The 16,218-nt window shown below is 41.5% G+C and overlaps 1 long non-coding RNA gene across 2 annotated transcripts; it reads right to left on the bottom strand.

Annotated features, from left to right (window-relative positions):
- Nucleotides 1–323: 323 nt before the first annotated feature.
- Nucleotides 324–16,136, bottom strand: LOC113014739 (uncharacterized). 2 transcript variants are annotated; one of them, XR_013904731.1, is made up of 4 exons: nt 15,981–16,136; nt 14,002–14,070; nt 1,186–1,365; nt 324–684 (listed from the first exon to the last, which is right to left on the bottom strand). It is a non-coding gene; the product is annotated as an uncharacterized LOC113014739 (long non-coding RNA). The 2 variants fall into 2 exon arrangements; XR_013904730.1 differs by having other exon boundaries at nt 324–1,365.
- Nucleotides 16,137–16,218: the final 82 nt, after the last annotated feature.

Raw genomic sequence — 16,218 nt, 5'->3', positions numbered from 1 at the left:
TTAATTTAAAAAAAAGTCTCTTGACATCCAAACTAATTCTCTCGTGTACTTTTTTGTCTTTGCCCCAAACCCTCTGGTCTCTAAGTAAGTCTTATAAATTTCATTTTAACATTAGCTCTGTGCAACATTTGGTGCCTTAGTAAGTATTTTCAGTGGTAGGATGTTATTCGTGGGATTAACTGTCACTGGAATATTCCCCATGTGCATGGTAATGAAAGAACATTGCACTCAGTTCAGCAGTGTCGCTCATTTATGGATCGTTAAGTCATGTTGGTTTTTGAACGCTGTATATAGCAGAAATAATGAAGCTACACATGCAGAACCTAGGTGAAAAGGTCACTTTATTGTTGGTTTTGGTCTGTTCGCGTTCATATTTTTTATTGTTAGAAAAGTAAATAATATCACCATACTTCCATACTGTATTTTCCAAATGCATTTCATATACAACAGCATGGTTTTAGCAATGGTTTCTTCAGTGCTTGTGTGAAACTCTAAATGTGAAGTACTTCAGCCACAGGTTCTTCCAAGTGCATATAGTTACAACTCCAATGATTCAGTGAATAGATGGAACAAAGACATGTAGTTGAGCATCCTCGTCTCTGACAGAAACAGATTCTTCCACACCTCTCCCTGTTCTGCCTGAAGGCTTCTCACAGGTACGATTTCTTGCCCTCGGTTTGGGACCTGAAAATGAGAATCTCTAAATTAGAAGTCGTGTCGGAGCCTGACCCTGGATTCTCACCTCCTATCCAGTCAGACCTGTGAATACTAGATCTGATCCATGTGATGCTGCCCTCTGCGGTCTCCTCTCAGCGCTGGTCTAATAGTTTTTTCTCTTTTATTTGTTTATAATAACCTCTGTTATGATTCTTTTTTTTCCCCCCACTCATCTTTCTCCTCGTGTTTATGCTATTTTATTGGACGGCCCCACACGTTCACTTCAACCATCATTGTTCATAGTATATTTACTGTAAGTGCAATCGTATCTTATACAATCCTGTAGATGCACGTCTAATATCTGACATATAATCTTAGCCTAAAATGCAATATATTTAGCCACAAACTTGTTTAAACTATTTGCATCTTGAAACTATATTGATTTTTAGGACAGATGGTGATGATGCATATGTGAGTGCACCCTGCAGGGTTCCACAGTGACAGGTCTGGGACCTAGCAGCCCATTACCACACATGTCCTGTCAGGGGGGCTCGGGTAGCAATCGGTGAGGTATCAGCCTCGAGACCGTCCATCCTGAGCAGAGAGCTGCTCTTCGGGAATCCGGCGAAACACAGCCAGACTTCTCGCCCTTAGTGCTCTGGGATGAGCTCTGTCCACAAGGGTCTGGGAGTGAGGCGGACGATGGCTCTAGATGGGAAGGGAACAGAGGAGTGGAGATTGTGAGGGTTAGCAAAGCATTAGCTGGCTCTGCTGGAGAGCTGGCCCTTTTGAACCAGGCAGCGACTGAGTAGTAGTGCCTGGGGCTAAACGCGGCACCTTTGACAGTGTCAGTGTGGCACTACAGCGGCGGGCCAGCTAGATGCTTCTGCTACATTAGACACCAAACGGTTGTTTGTGCCTACGCTCACGCTGACTTCGAATGAAGGATGATGATGCACGACAGCCATGTATGGATGGGGAAAAAGAAGGATGACAGTAAACTGGGGGATTTATTCTCCACTTTATAATGTTGATGAAAGGAGAAACCAGTTTTGAAAACTTTTTTTAATGAAAAGTTTTTTAATAAACATAATGCACAAGGAATTTCCCAAGACGTGGATTAGAGTGCAACTTGCAGGTTCTTACATCATTAATCAAAATTTAAATACATTTTTAAAAAAGACAAATGAGCCTAAGAAATGTTTGACCAATAACCAAAGTGATGAAGAAATAAAGGGCAAAAAAATTAAGGCAAGTTTCTAACACTAATTTTCTTTCCCCCCCTTTATTATTTAAGTACCCTAAGTGAATAAAATGCTGCACAGATACACACAGAGACTGCAAATGACACACAACTGTTGATTGATATTGAATGCATAAAAACTGGTGTGATTGTTTATTCCTAAGACTTAGTCACTGATCTTGGTATGAGAGTCATTTCTTTTACATTCATGCTCTTTAAACTGACTGATCGGAGAGACTTGCAGAGATTATTTTTAATCATTAATTACCATATAAATGTATAGGAACAAGAGGTGAGTTGCTTTTTAAAGGACCCTCGAATTTAAGATAAGAGAAAATCAGAATTTCCTTACTACTTTAAATATGGAAGATTTAGCAAAAGTACCTAAACAAACATATCTAAGGTTGGATTTAAAGGCATAAAAAATACTGCTGTTTTTCATGAATGGATTTGTGTATCTGCTGTTTTTCATAAGTTTTTGTATAGGTTTTTTAGTGTATAGTTTGTATAGGTTTTTTGCATTTTAATATCTTGTCAGTTTGCACAGCTGCTAATTTGCCCTGGACAGATTATGATTTAACTGAAACTGAAAAAAAAGAAAGCAAAAATATATTTTATTTAATCTATTTATTCTTTTATAAAACTACCTCTATAACATTATCAGCAATCCTTAGTAGCAGTGTTGTCATCCTCACATTTTTCTCGGGGTGCTGCCTTCACGTTTGATGCGTTGAATGGCCGCGCGTCTACTTCCTATACCAGCAGCCCATTATATAGAAAGCAAACTGGCACTCTCTCACACAAACACACACGATAACCATTGACAGGCTTCTCTCATCACATTTGGAGAAAAAAAACACGCTGCTAATGGGGGAATGAGGGACATGAAATCACTTTCAGCGGGACATAAAAGCGGCATTGTGAAGTGGCCTGGTGGTAATTACACCACACAGACCCATACTGAAGGAAGCTATTTAGCAATATGGCCCTGGCCTGGGCCTGCGCTGCTGATCTCATTTGGATGCATTAATTAGCTTGCTCTGAGCCTTGGAGCTGGGTGTTAACGCCGCAGCCCACTGCTTGGCTGGTTGGTTGGTTAGTTAGGATGACTAACATGACAGTCTGTTCAGCTCTGTTGTGAATCTACAGGCCTCCTGAACTTCCTTACACCTCGCCATCTACCCCCCCGCCTCCTCCGCTAGCCTATCAGTCAAAGACAGCTGGGGCTACACAGAGGCCACGACTGCTATTCACCGCATTCAGCACGGTGGAAGCCACAGCAGCACAATACTCAGCCTGCCTCATTTGTAGACGCAAGAAACCTACCACATTTGTGTTGTTTCAAATAGGCCCGATCACAAAGATTCAATTTCTGCATTGCCGATGAGGTAATGTGAGAAATTTTAGGTCGCAGTAAAGCATATGTCACAGGAACCAAGCAGATCAAGAAATGTAATAATTAAATAAAACAAAATCTCTCAAGTAACTTTAGTAGTGGAAACCAATAATAAAAAAATGTCACTTTATTTTCAGTGTGAAAGTGCCACCTCTGAAAGGCACTCAAGTTCTCCTTTTAGGTAGCTTTTTTTAAATTACTCCAACTAGAAAGGCAGAACCTAGCACACAAAGTCGCATAACCTTGTCTGTTTACCTCACTGCCCAAAAAAGAAACTACAAACAGAAGCTAACACAGTTTGAGGCTGCTGTGTTGTATCGTTTTACCAGATTACATCCCGCATTTCTTTCTCTCATATCATGCTAGCTTTGTAGCATGAACACAGACATAACAACTGTAGTTTATGAGTAATTAAGCTTCTCACACATACTTTAATGGCAATATGTATGAAAGAAAAGGGAGGCTGTATTCCATCCTCAGAAACACGGCTGCTTATGTCTTACAACTCAGAACTTTTTAAGTCGTCTAAAGTACCATGCTCTTTTTCACACTAGAGCTTTTTTGAAGAAGGTGTGAGTTTTTCAAATACAGGATGTCTTATTTTTAGAATCCAACTCGACATTTTCTCCTGCTTGTGAGATTGGTGTTTTTTTCGGTGGCTTAACAGTGAAAATGCACCACAGTCACATGTTAAAACCCTGCTCTGCATGGCGATGTGAAGGCCAGCGCGCAACCTCATGTGTTGCATTAAGGAACAATTAAGGATGCTTAAGGAAACCCCCTTCAGTCTTGACAATCGACCACATCAGAGACACGCTTTGTTCTACATGCTCATGTGCCAAAAACACGCTTACTGTTAGATTTACAGATGATATCTCAGAAACTACAAGAGAACAATACTGTTGTGTGACAGTATTTCTTTTGCCTTAATAAGAGATAATAATGCTTTCGTGGTCTTTAGGCCTGATGTGTAACGACTGCATTTTGTGCCCAGTTCACTTGACCATTTTCGTTCCTGTCGTCCTAAAATATCAAGCAGTTAAACTATGCATTGCTAGAGAAATAGAAGAGTTGCTTCTCTCAGCGCAAACCTGAGCGGAGAAGACACAGAGGCCATGGTGGCATATGCTGAAGGTGAGCCATGCGTGTCAGCTAGGTCAGGCAGCAGTAGGTCATTTCCATAAGGTGCCGATGGAGCAGGTGATAGGAAGGTGCTGGCATGAGCAGGACAGAAGTAATGGGGCAGATGGACCTGTCTTGCACTGACCATGTATTCCTGCACCCCACTGGGGCCCCAGGAGGGGGCTGAGCAGGCTCCCAGAAAGGAGGGTGTCCCACTGACACCCTGGCAATGAGCCCTGTCCAGTCTTGGCCTGTACCCATCTCTGTAGCCCCCCTCCCTCCTTCACCCAGCCTCCCTCAGCACCCCACCCTGCAAAACACCCTAAACGCTGACCAAGCCCTCAGGGCTCAGGCCAGCCTCCTGGGCTAACAATGGGCCAGACAACAAGCTGCTCCCTGGGAAGATCATTCCAAGTGAGTATGCCAAGGTTTGATTTTTGCAGAAGGGCGTATCAGCACTGCAAATACGCAGCTACATTTTGAACGCCATTGCAGCTCACCTTAAGGAAAAGTTACTGCACTCTACAAGCAATGCAGGGGGACGCTTCAAATTCCCCTAAATGTATTTGTTTTCGATGTGAAAGAGTAATCTGTTTATGCAGATGTAACTTCTCATCTTTTTATCTGCTTCTTTGGAGGTCCAGTCATTTTCCGTTATGTGGCAAACACACACAGCTTGAGCTGTGAATTTTCTTTGCAAGGTGACATTTCCTGGCTATGTGCAAATAAAGCACACACAGAAACTCTGTCACAGACAAAGACTGAGGTAGATCTTTGAGAAAGAGATCTCATAATTTACTATGAAAGCAATTTAAAACAAGAGAAATGTAGTTCAAGTGTTTAAAAGTTGATTAAATGATTATAAAGCTATGATTAAAGAACGGCTTTTTAAAATTTCAGCTTATCTGGTGAGGTTTAGTTGCCGGGGCAGAGCAGGTAGGGGGTCTGAAATCTCAAGTAAGCGCTTCAAACTATTATTCCCCAATAGAAACTCAATTTGCACCACACAGGATTACAAGTTGTATTTATCGACCCATAGCTGCCTCTCTGCAGCAGCCTGAAGCTTGGTTAAATCATAAGGGAGGAGGATGGTAGGGGGCTGCAGAGCAGTAGATTGGCGATAATTGGTTGAAGGACAGTATACAGTAATAAAGGGTCTAAATAGCCAGGATTGTTCCTGTCATGTTTCACCACTTCTATTTCCATACCAATTAAACCTTGTTGAAGCTGCCGTGATGAGAAAATGGAGGTGTAAAAGATTTGGAATAGCTAAACACATCAAAGCAATGCTCCACTTTTATTTATGCAACTTCTTCTTATGGAAATTTAGTCAAAGTTTAACACTTTTTGAAGCTATTTATCCAATGTGTCTTGACTGTTTTGCACTTTGGATTCAACAATACTGTGCACATTTTGGTATACCACAACACTTGGAAAATAAACATAGATAACGTATGCCTTATTCAGAATGTGCGCTGGCTTTCAGGTTTCATTTGAAATCAGACTTCTGATTGAGATATGGATTATCCTATTTTATTCACTGACAGAGCTCAACCAAACACAGAAGAAAAGAGTAAGAGACGAGTAGAGGGACAGAGAGATTGAGTGGTAGACTGATAGGTAAATGGAGATCAGAAGGAGCGGATGGGGATGGATCTCTAGAGATATTCTCTAGCTCTGCCGTCCCGTGATGAGCCACCTATAATCCACGAGGATGGCTATGTCTCATTTCAAAGTAAGATGGAGGGCTGTATTGATTCCACTCGGCTGAGAGGAGATCTGATTTAAGTTTTGAATGTGAGAGTGTGAGCTAGCCCACCCCAATTTCAGTGCAGATGAAATTGGCTTTGGTGCATTATATTCTTTTGCTGCCCAGCAGACCGTGCCGGGTGCAGTGTTTTGTCACACTGTGACAGATGAGGAATATAGGGTTGGTGTCACAGGCACCTGCACAGCTAGAGGGCATGCCCATACATGATGCCACAGTAAACCGTGGCCTAGTTTAAGTTTTCCCCCATAAAATTACATCTTCATCTGCAGCAGATCATCCAGGAACCACAAATCATTTACTCATTTCTGTTCATTAGACACAGTGTGTATAGTAGTATAGTATTAGTATAATATAGTATTATGCTTAGAAATATTGGACAGTTTTGCAGGCTACATCAGTGCAGGCTATTCTTTATTAAAAGGAAATATCCTGATTGAATGTGAAGAAATCAATTTGGGGAATTTTTTCCAATTTCATGCAAATGAACAAATATCAACAAAACACGATGCAGACAATTTCCAAAGCTCAACATTAGAATCGTACAACCAAACTATGAATTGATGCAAAACAGTGTGCATGGCTAGCTCTTATACCCATCATGTTTTGCTGACATATTCAAGGAAATCAGAACAACTAAACTTGAGGAGAATAGTTGGGGGCTTGAAATGGGGAAGACAGAGACTTTTTAGAATTAAACACTGTCACACTTCGAGACTTCTTACTTCCAATTTAAATAGTGCATGTCAATGATAGGAGTTCTTTTTGAAGAAAACAAAATACTTGTTTTGCAAGTACTAAACACTCATGAAATATCACTTAAACTGGTGATCTTTCAGTTCTGGAGTAGATTTTATTTAATGTTTTTTTAACTGTTTAACCTATTTTGGATCAGCTGTTTATGAAAAAGCTAAACTGACCATTTGCAAGCAGGTAGCAGAGTGGTATTGTTCCAGTCTTCTATCTACCAAACCAAACGCCAACATGATTTTTATGTAAGGAAAAAGAAATACCGTCAGGATTTCTTTCACATGCCAAGGATATACTTGTGGTTAAAATAAAAACGGAACTACTATGGAAAAGCATCTACACAGAGTAACATTTTAATTTTGAGACTGTTTAAGTGCACATCTGCTATCATTTTTACACTGTGCATTATACTGTATATCATTCAAAAAAACAAAAAAACGCAGGTGTGCACAGCTACACGCAGTGGACGAATGGTGTCTTCTGAGCGTTTGAAGAGGAGACAGGTCAGAAGAAGCCAAGACGCCACATCTGAAGAGCGCAGTGCCCCCCATATTGGCGAAGCAGGAGTCCCTACTCTGGGCCTGTGTTTACGTTTCCCTTCAAGTGTTTCCCCCCACGGCACTCCATCCAATTCTGCTCAACAAGGGAACATGAGGCAGCGGACTAAAATGAGAGTGGGCTCATGAATGGAGAGGGACAAATTGACATGTGGCGTTTTGTGAGGTGAGTGCCCAACCTCTCGACCGCTGATTACCATTCGCTAATGAGCACTCCTGTTTGTGTGTGTCTCTGTGTTTCCCTCTCCCTGCTTCTCTGCAGAGGGCTCCTTTTTCCTCTCCAGCTTTGTGCAGCTCCAGAGTGGCCGATGGACCATAGGTGCTCTGTTAATAGGGAGACGCACACATCAGTAATTAAAGCAGTAGGGGGCCTTGTACTATACCAAGTCCCTCCAATCCCCCTTTTTAAAGCTCGCCCTCCCCATATAATTCAATCCCGCCTGCCGAATTGATCATTGTGCGAGGCCAGTTTTGCCCCCGGCAGTTTTGTCACTTTCTAATGATGCTTTTCAGAGATGCAAGGCCGGGGTCCTACCAGCACCATGATCATTTGGGACGAATCGCTATCTTCACAACATCTGACCAAAATCCTTGCATTTACTCACAAGAAAACTCACCGACAGGTTGCTACACACAATACAAACAAATGCACAAAACACATCCACTGTCCGCTGCTGAAAATCACAGCGTACTGAACTGGAACTCAAGTATGTGGTTCGTGCCGCTAAAGACTACGAGGAGGAAGCGATCTCCAACCCTGATAACATATTTTTGCTCCTTAACTGGTCAGAAAAGGAAGAAATCACGGTGTATGATGGAAAACAATAACTAGTAGTAATGGACAGTTTTAGGTTATTGAACCAGTCTGGTGGAGCATATATATCCTTCAGGCTATTATATAAATAAAAAATATGAGAAGAAATGTCATACATGTTTGTACAAGTCTGTTATCTTTCAGGCCCGGAAATGCTGCCACAGGTTTTGAGCCCATATCTGACAAAGTGTCCTTATATCTGTAATACACGACAGATTCCCTTTCTAGTTTCCTTGAATCATCCCTGTTTGTCTGTGTCTATATGTCCCCAAGCCTCTTTATTCTGTCCTCAGCAGGCAGCAAGAATCCACTGGGAATGTCTCTCACTTCTGGCCCAACTTATTCAAAGTGAGCTAAAGACAGCAGGGAATTACAACTAGAAATGTTTCTTTTTGGAGGTACTGGAAACAGCCAGCTGACAGTTTGGATTTTTGATTTTTAATTTTCATCCATTTTTTTTCTATTAATGGGGGAAAATTCAAGTTAATTCATAAGATAATTACCATGATTATCGCATTTCATTACAATTTGAACTTTGCTTTGGGGTGGCATCAGTCTTTAAGAAATGCCAGTGTTATCGATCAGTCGTGTTCCTTCTCCTTCTCTCACACTGACACCACTTGTAGCTGTAGTTAATAGGGTGCCGTACCCTATTTAATTAAAATAACCCAGCCGAGGTGTTTTAACATGGCATTCTGCTTCTCTGAGCCATGTTTGTTCTGTTTCCTGCCCTGTTCAGCTCCCCCTTATCTCTTAGACCCCCTTGAGTATGGCGTTTTACATTTCTGTTTGTAAAACTGTCAACACATCCACTGGCTGTACTAACGTGTGATTTAGCGCCAACAGAGAGGAGGGATAGAGAGTGAGAGAGAGGCAACTGCATGAGATCTTGCACGTTCTCAAAGTGGAATATTTTTTCACTGTTATCCCCCTAAACCCCAACCCCACACCCCCAAAGATGCCTTGATGTTTGTGAAGAGCGTCTTTTTACCCTTTAACAATCGCGTACCCTCTCTTACTTTTCTCATGTTCACTTTCTGTAGCATTCGTCGCCAATATTTAACGCTACCGATGCCTTTCATTTGAAATTAAATATGACGGGAGGGCCGGGCTGTGAAGCGCCCGTGTCGAGGTGCAAATCAAATTAACGAGTGAAAAGAACGTAAATCACCTTACGTACAAAAATTCATGCTGTTCTACTCTCATCGCAGAAAGTTCAAAATGAAATAGCAATGTTCAAAATAATTGGTTTAATGTGTGTCACTGAATAGTGTGAGTGAAGTTTACACCTGTCTCACTCCTGTCAGATCAGAAATCGCCCGTCATAGTTAATAGGTACCTGGGGGAAGGGATGACATATCAGGACCAGAAAAATAAACAGCAGCTATAAATCCTGCAACAAGAATCCCTTATGGAATCAGCTTATCTGTACCTACACGGCTCTTCCCCACATGAATGCACACTCCCTACACAAAGTTTAAAAAGATAAGAACACTCCCAAACCAAATGAATGAAACATTTACCTCAGTCAGATTCTCATCAAGAGCAGAAATGCTAATTAAATTACTCGACACATCTATAAAAGTCAGACAGAAAATAAACAAAAAACGGTTAAACATTATTTGGCAAGGGAAAAGAATTGCACCTGCATCTGTTTCTACCAGAGGTGGAAGAAATTCTGCTTTTAATAAACAGAAATACTCCATCCTGATTCTGCGTTTGAGCTTTTTTTTTTTTTTCTTACTTTAGTTGGCTTTAATTTACACCTCTGTTTTGCAGCTCTGAGCGGGCAATTCAGTTTTTGTCCCTTTGGAGAGGAGCACTCGCAGCAGAACATTAGCTCATTTTAACGGCCAGTGTAATAATCTGTGCACCGGAGGGCCTCCGTTGGAAGCTCTGCTTTGCACTAAAGCATCGGAGGCTCCCCTGTCAATAACAAGCCAGTCACTTCATTATAGCTTCACAAGTCACCCATTTATTATCCATTGGCCCCATCAGAGAACGGCAGAGCGCGGAGTCAGATGTTACAACATATTAATCAAAGCTGCACCATTGTGTCAAAATGTAATTTTCTACACGAGGACTGCGGCAGTAATTGTTTGATTCGATAACAGAAGTAGATAATGTGTCCAGGGACACGACGGTGCTCGAGCGGATGCAAATAGATGAAGCTCGGACCTGAGCTAATGTTTAAATTTAAGATAACTGGCTGTTCTTTATTTAAAAGAAAAGAGAAGTGAGAATATGATTGGTGGGTTGTGCTCGAAGGGAACCTAAGAGGTGCCAAAAGACACTTCTACAATTATTACCGAATGTAGATGCAACAAAAAGTGGAAGTTTTTTGCTTAATCTAATATGTGTCATAACAAAAATTAATAGAGGAATTCACGAGAGCTTAATATTCTTCTGTGGTTTTAATGGGTTTCACTTGCAGGGGAATATCTGCAGTGTAATCTGTTTTCACTGTTCATTGTTTATTGCAGTTCTGTTTTAAAACTTTGGGGTAAAAAAAATCTGTAAAAAAAATTTAAGGTTTAAAGAAATCAAAGCAATATTTACGTGTCTGATCTTGCTGAAGGAGGGAATTTTGCCCGTTCTCAAAATTCACATTTCCTGATCTATCAGTGAAATCTACAGACCATCCTTAACCTCCGTTGAGTTTACGCATGGTCCTCTAAAAAAAAAAAAGATAGAAAATTCGTTGCAACTTGGGGAAAAAAATTAAAAAGAGATGGCACAACACTTCTGAGAGCCTGAATGTGTGAATCCACAGACACGTCTGCATGAGCGTAGTGGCTTAGTGCCGATTATAGTTGCACCAAATGTTGAATAGGACTTTCAAAAAACACATTCACGAGAAGCTGTGAGAAATTCACTCACACCAGCAAATGCAAAAGCTGACCACAGCCAACTACAGGAGCAGAGCAGAAAAAGCCACATAGCAACTGTAGCTGAAGAAGAGGAAGGGGGATGCAGAACACCCAAACACAGAGAGACAAAAATAAAGATATATGGCTCTCATCACAGTTTACAAAAATTTGTGCAGATTTAAAAGAAGGGAGCGTTTGCAGGGAAGTGTTTTTATGAATGTTGGTAATAATGACATAACTGAGTAGAACAGTCTGACATATTTCTCCTTTACTTTTCTTTTCTCTTTTTTTGTGGAAAAACTAAAAAGCGTCAGCAAACTCAACAAATCTTGCACAGAAGCAGAAAAGCAAAATCTGACGCAATCCCGAGTCAAAGTTGCTCGTGACACTCACAACAAGCAGAGAAAGGCAGCGCGAGACCCCGACAAACCCCTTTCACATGTAATGATTACTCCCCTTCATTAAAACTGCTAGTAACCCTGTTAGGCTGGAATAGACTCACTACGGGTAATCGTGAAAACACTTTTAATCAACGCACAGCAACAGTAGAGACCTTGCTAGAATGCATTCACTCCAAATAAAGCAGGCTCTTTATAAACAGGCGCAGCAAAACAGCTAAGACCCTGATAAGACTCCTCACACTCTCCATGGCGAAACCTGCCTGTGAATGTCTCCTGACAGCTCCTTAGCCCTTGTTAGAGAGAATCACTTCCTAATGATTCAACCCAGCTTGGAAACATCAACAGACACAAAGTAACACTTGGGCATGCAGTTTTACATGAAGTAACATGCAGCCGATGCAGCTGACTGGGTTCGCCCATGTGCGGTTGTGTCCACGAAAACTTTTCAATGAGGTTCGAAACAAAAACTTGAAGCGAACAAAGAGTCACTAAATTCCGATAATTGGTCGGCCGCGAGATATATTTTAGAAGGTCGAAACAGAATCGCGCGACGAGTAAAAGGGAGTCGTTAACTCGCTGCTGTGTTCATAATCGTCTAAAAGTTTTGTTTAATCTGCGGATTTTTTTTCTCTGAAAGATTAAATATGTATATATGTAAAAGTACGTTAATCTAAAAATGTGTCATTTGAAAGCATTTTTAGGATATATTCTTAACATGTAATGTTTTTTTGTTTTTCACAGTCATCAGCCAGACTGAATGTTTGACTTTTCTCCTAGTTGGCTCTTGTGTGAGACCTTTACACACGTTAAACAATAAAAATAATTGGCCTGCATTTCTTTTACAGTTCACACCAACGAGGAGAAGAAAAAAAAAGAAAGAAAGAAAAACACCTCTATGCACACTGCGGCTGACACAAATGTATGCATGTGCTTGCTCATAAGCACCCACACAAACACACGCGCGCACACGCGCACACACAAACAGGGCAGTTGACACATGGTATATCAGCAGGCGCAGTTCTTTTGTCCTCTTGTTAGTTTTAGCCACACCAATACTCTTGGAACACATCATGCTTTTGTCCTGAATACATAGGACGCCTGTATAGAGAAGAAATCAAAATAAAGCTTTCAGGCTACCGTTTAAAAATCAGAAATCACGTTTATTATTCTCCATCTCATCCCTCTTTTAAACAATTCAGTGATTCCTATTTGATTTTTTTCCCTCCCAATTCTCCTCGTTGTATTTTCCATTGATCGCAGCGATGACAAAATTCAATGTATGACTAAGATTTTTCAAGGTCCCTTTCTGTGACTCAGAGGCGTTTATTTTTTTCACGCCGCAGCGGCTATATTTTGGTGATTATTTGTCGTGTGGTTTTTCATCTGTGCCTGAACTGTCAATTATGCCAGCAGTGGGTGGGGTTTGAGTCATGGATAATATGATTTTGACAGGTATGATTCACTGGCAAGGAGCAGGCATCCATGTGCACAAGCAAACACATAAACACGATGATTAAAGTTTACACATAAACATTAGGATGTAAAATCATGTCTGTAGGTCGTGGAGAGAATCAATTCTTTGCCCCCTCTTTAATAAAAGAATATATCACTATATAGGCCCAAAAAAGACAAACTTTCTCTCCTTACATGTACTTTTTTCTGTTCAGGTATGCTACCCACCCTTCCTCATCCAGCACAATCTTATCCCACAGATGCTGTCACTCCTTCATCCTAGGTGTGAAAAATACGGCAGGCTAAGGTGCTACTCTGTAATCAGGCTGGACTGTTGTGCAGCGTACAGTGAGGCGTGCTGATAACCGCCACAGCTTCACAAGGCTGCGGTGTGACCCCATGGCCACGGGGGCCTCAGATGCCTCTTCGTTTTTCAGACGGTTCTGCACTGTGGCAGAAAGGCCCAACAAATCGCGGTGGAAACAAACAAAAAAGCACATGAAACACAGACATACACGCATGGAGAGCAACAAGGTCTAAACTCTCCGCCTGGCCTGGATGATGTTCGCAACGGGATTACACAAACGCTGGGATCCTGCATGGCTTCGAAAATAGTGAAAAGACAGATGTGACATCGGCTCTATTTTCACTTGCATCTTTTGGCAGCAAGGACAGATTATGAAATGCAGTCTTCATCCAATGCTCTGCTCGTGAACAGCAGATTCCACGGCTTTTTCTGTCTGCCTTCCCCACATGCTCTTAACAGTGCGCTTAACACCTACAATTATATATTTATATATATATATATATTTTTTTTTTTAAGAAAAAGAAAACAGGACTGGACCAAATTACTTACATCTTGCGTCAGTCTGAAAAAAAGCTTAACATCTTGACACTAGCTTTTAGTGTGGGCTGCATCTTCACAGGAGTGTGGCATGCTATGGCAACAGATAAGAGTAGCTTCATCATACCTCAGGATCCTTCTTTTGAGTCAGTGCTCCTTGCTGGGAGAGGATGCCGAGCAGCTTTTGGGTTCAGCACTGAAATGACAAACAGTTTGAGTGATGGATGGAGCCGTGTACTCTAGCTGTAGAGTCCGAGCACAGACAAAAACATCCATGAAGCTTCGGGATAAAAGCTTTAGAAAGCAACCAAGAGTTCCATCATTTAGCAGTCAAAGCAAACGCACATGATTAAAAATTGTAAATATAGCCAGTAATTTACAGAAAATTTTAAATCAGTAATTTTTTTAAGTATTGAACAGTTTACTTTAGGAAATAGGCTGTTACTCACAGTTTTGATCCAAAGTCTCAAAGTGCCCCCTAGTGGGTCTTTCCTGTTTCTGCTCTCAAGGAGCTCTGGAGAACATCTGACCCCATAATAAGGTCTCTGTAGTTCACTGTGCTAATTAAGAGGGCACTTTCAACATGGGATCACAGGATAACACTCAGTGCCTAACACAGTTTGAGTGCATTAGCTGCTCTCTGTACCACAACAAACTGCTAAGTGTCTGCGAGGGTAAACTGACATCACAACACCAATTCACTGCACTGATTGTAAGACACACATAACTCCAGCCTCAGCACCACGCTATGCTCTGAAACACACACATTTACACTGAAATTGTGCTAAAAACGAAGGCCTCAAAAGGCTACTCGATGCTCAATTTGCATGCCACCCTGCTGCAGCCAGAGCGATACTTGCATTTCAACACTGAAATGCAAAATCAAAGCCCAAATAGCAAATGCTTAATTCTTTTCAGTCTCTCGTACTGTAATTCAAGCGGCATGGAGCACAAAGAAAAAGCTGGACAGCTTGCATACAGCAGCCTGCAAAGCGCTGCTGACTGATAATACACTCTGTCTCTCCATCTCCTCATAACTCCTTCCCACAACACAACCTGGCACCTTGTCCCACTGGCTGGTCCTGAAGGAAAACAATTACCAGAGAGGCGGAACAACAATACCCAGAAAACATCTGCTTGTGCCGGCTGAGGCCATCGACATGCCTGACTGTGTGTCCCTGCTGGCTTAGGCAGGGGACACATGCCTGGCTGAATATGGCTGATGGGCCCGATTGTACGAGGCCCCAGTCTCCTGCTCCTTGTGGCGCCTAACCCTCCGCCTGTTTGCCCGCCGATCCACCTGCCTTTCTGACTGCCTGTCTGCCTTCTCTGGCAGCGGCAGCTCTGTCAGAACAGACGAGGGTCCGCCTGTTAGAGCAGTTGTTCGTTTGGGTAAAATCCCTCCTGCTTGGATGAAACAGAGAAACAGTATAGCAGGACGAAAGGAAGGCAATGAAGATAGCACAATGGACCCATGTTATGCATATCTCACGTTATTGTCCCATCTTTAGGGCAAACAGTGAATCTGTCTAAAATACTACACACTGTATATTGCTTACATATAATAGCACCTACTGGTTTATTATAGTTGCCTCCACCACACAGATAGGCTTACACTCTTTAACACTGGCACACAGATGATAGCATATCAGACACTTATTAGTTTGGTTGTGATTTGGTTACCATCTTCTTCTTTTTTAAAACCTTTTATAATTCAAGCAGCAATGCATTAAGCATGCATCCTCTTTGACATGCTCTTCTCAGAGTTTATTGATTTTATATCGCCACCTTGTGGCCATCATCGAGGCTTTCTAATTATTTGTCCACAGTAATTCTCAGGAAATGTACGTCGAAATTCGCAACACAAAGCTCAATTATATAGATTCAGCAGATTTATCAATCATTGTTTTGATTGGATTAAAGACGGCGTGTGTCCAAAATTGAAGAGTAATATTTTTAAAATAATAAAGAAATAATCAATGAAAAAAGGATGACTGTTTAACAGCTTGTATGTAAGAATTTAAATGAGATTCATTTGTGTTAGGTTACAGATTACTTGTAAAACATACCATAACCATATCGTTTCTTTTACTCCCACACACTTACCCTATTCAGCCAAAACCAAGATCACCATGTCACCATGACGGTGATTATTATCATTTTAAAGTATCACAGCTTTGCAGTGCACACGTTACATAATAAATCTATTTCGACCTGCACTGCCTGCTTAGGTGTTACTGGCCCGGCTTCACTTCACCCCCAGCCGTGTAGGTCGGCCCCTCCCACTGTAACAGAGCTTTTGCTGCTTTTACAAACTGTAGGAAATGTCTGCTTAGAAGGCCTA

Source organism: Astatotilapia calliptera, chromosome 22, assembly GCF_964374335.1.
Source record: "Astatotilapia calliptera chromosome 22, fAstCal68.1, whole genome shotgun sequence".
Classification (NCBI taxonomy): domain Eukaryota; kingdom Metazoa; phylum Chordata; class Actinopteri; order Cichliformes; family Cichlidae; genus Astatotilapia; species Astatotilapia calliptera.
The sequence above is the reverse complement of the archived record's forward strand: the minus strand, read 5'-3'. Positions and strand labels throughout refer to the sequence as shown.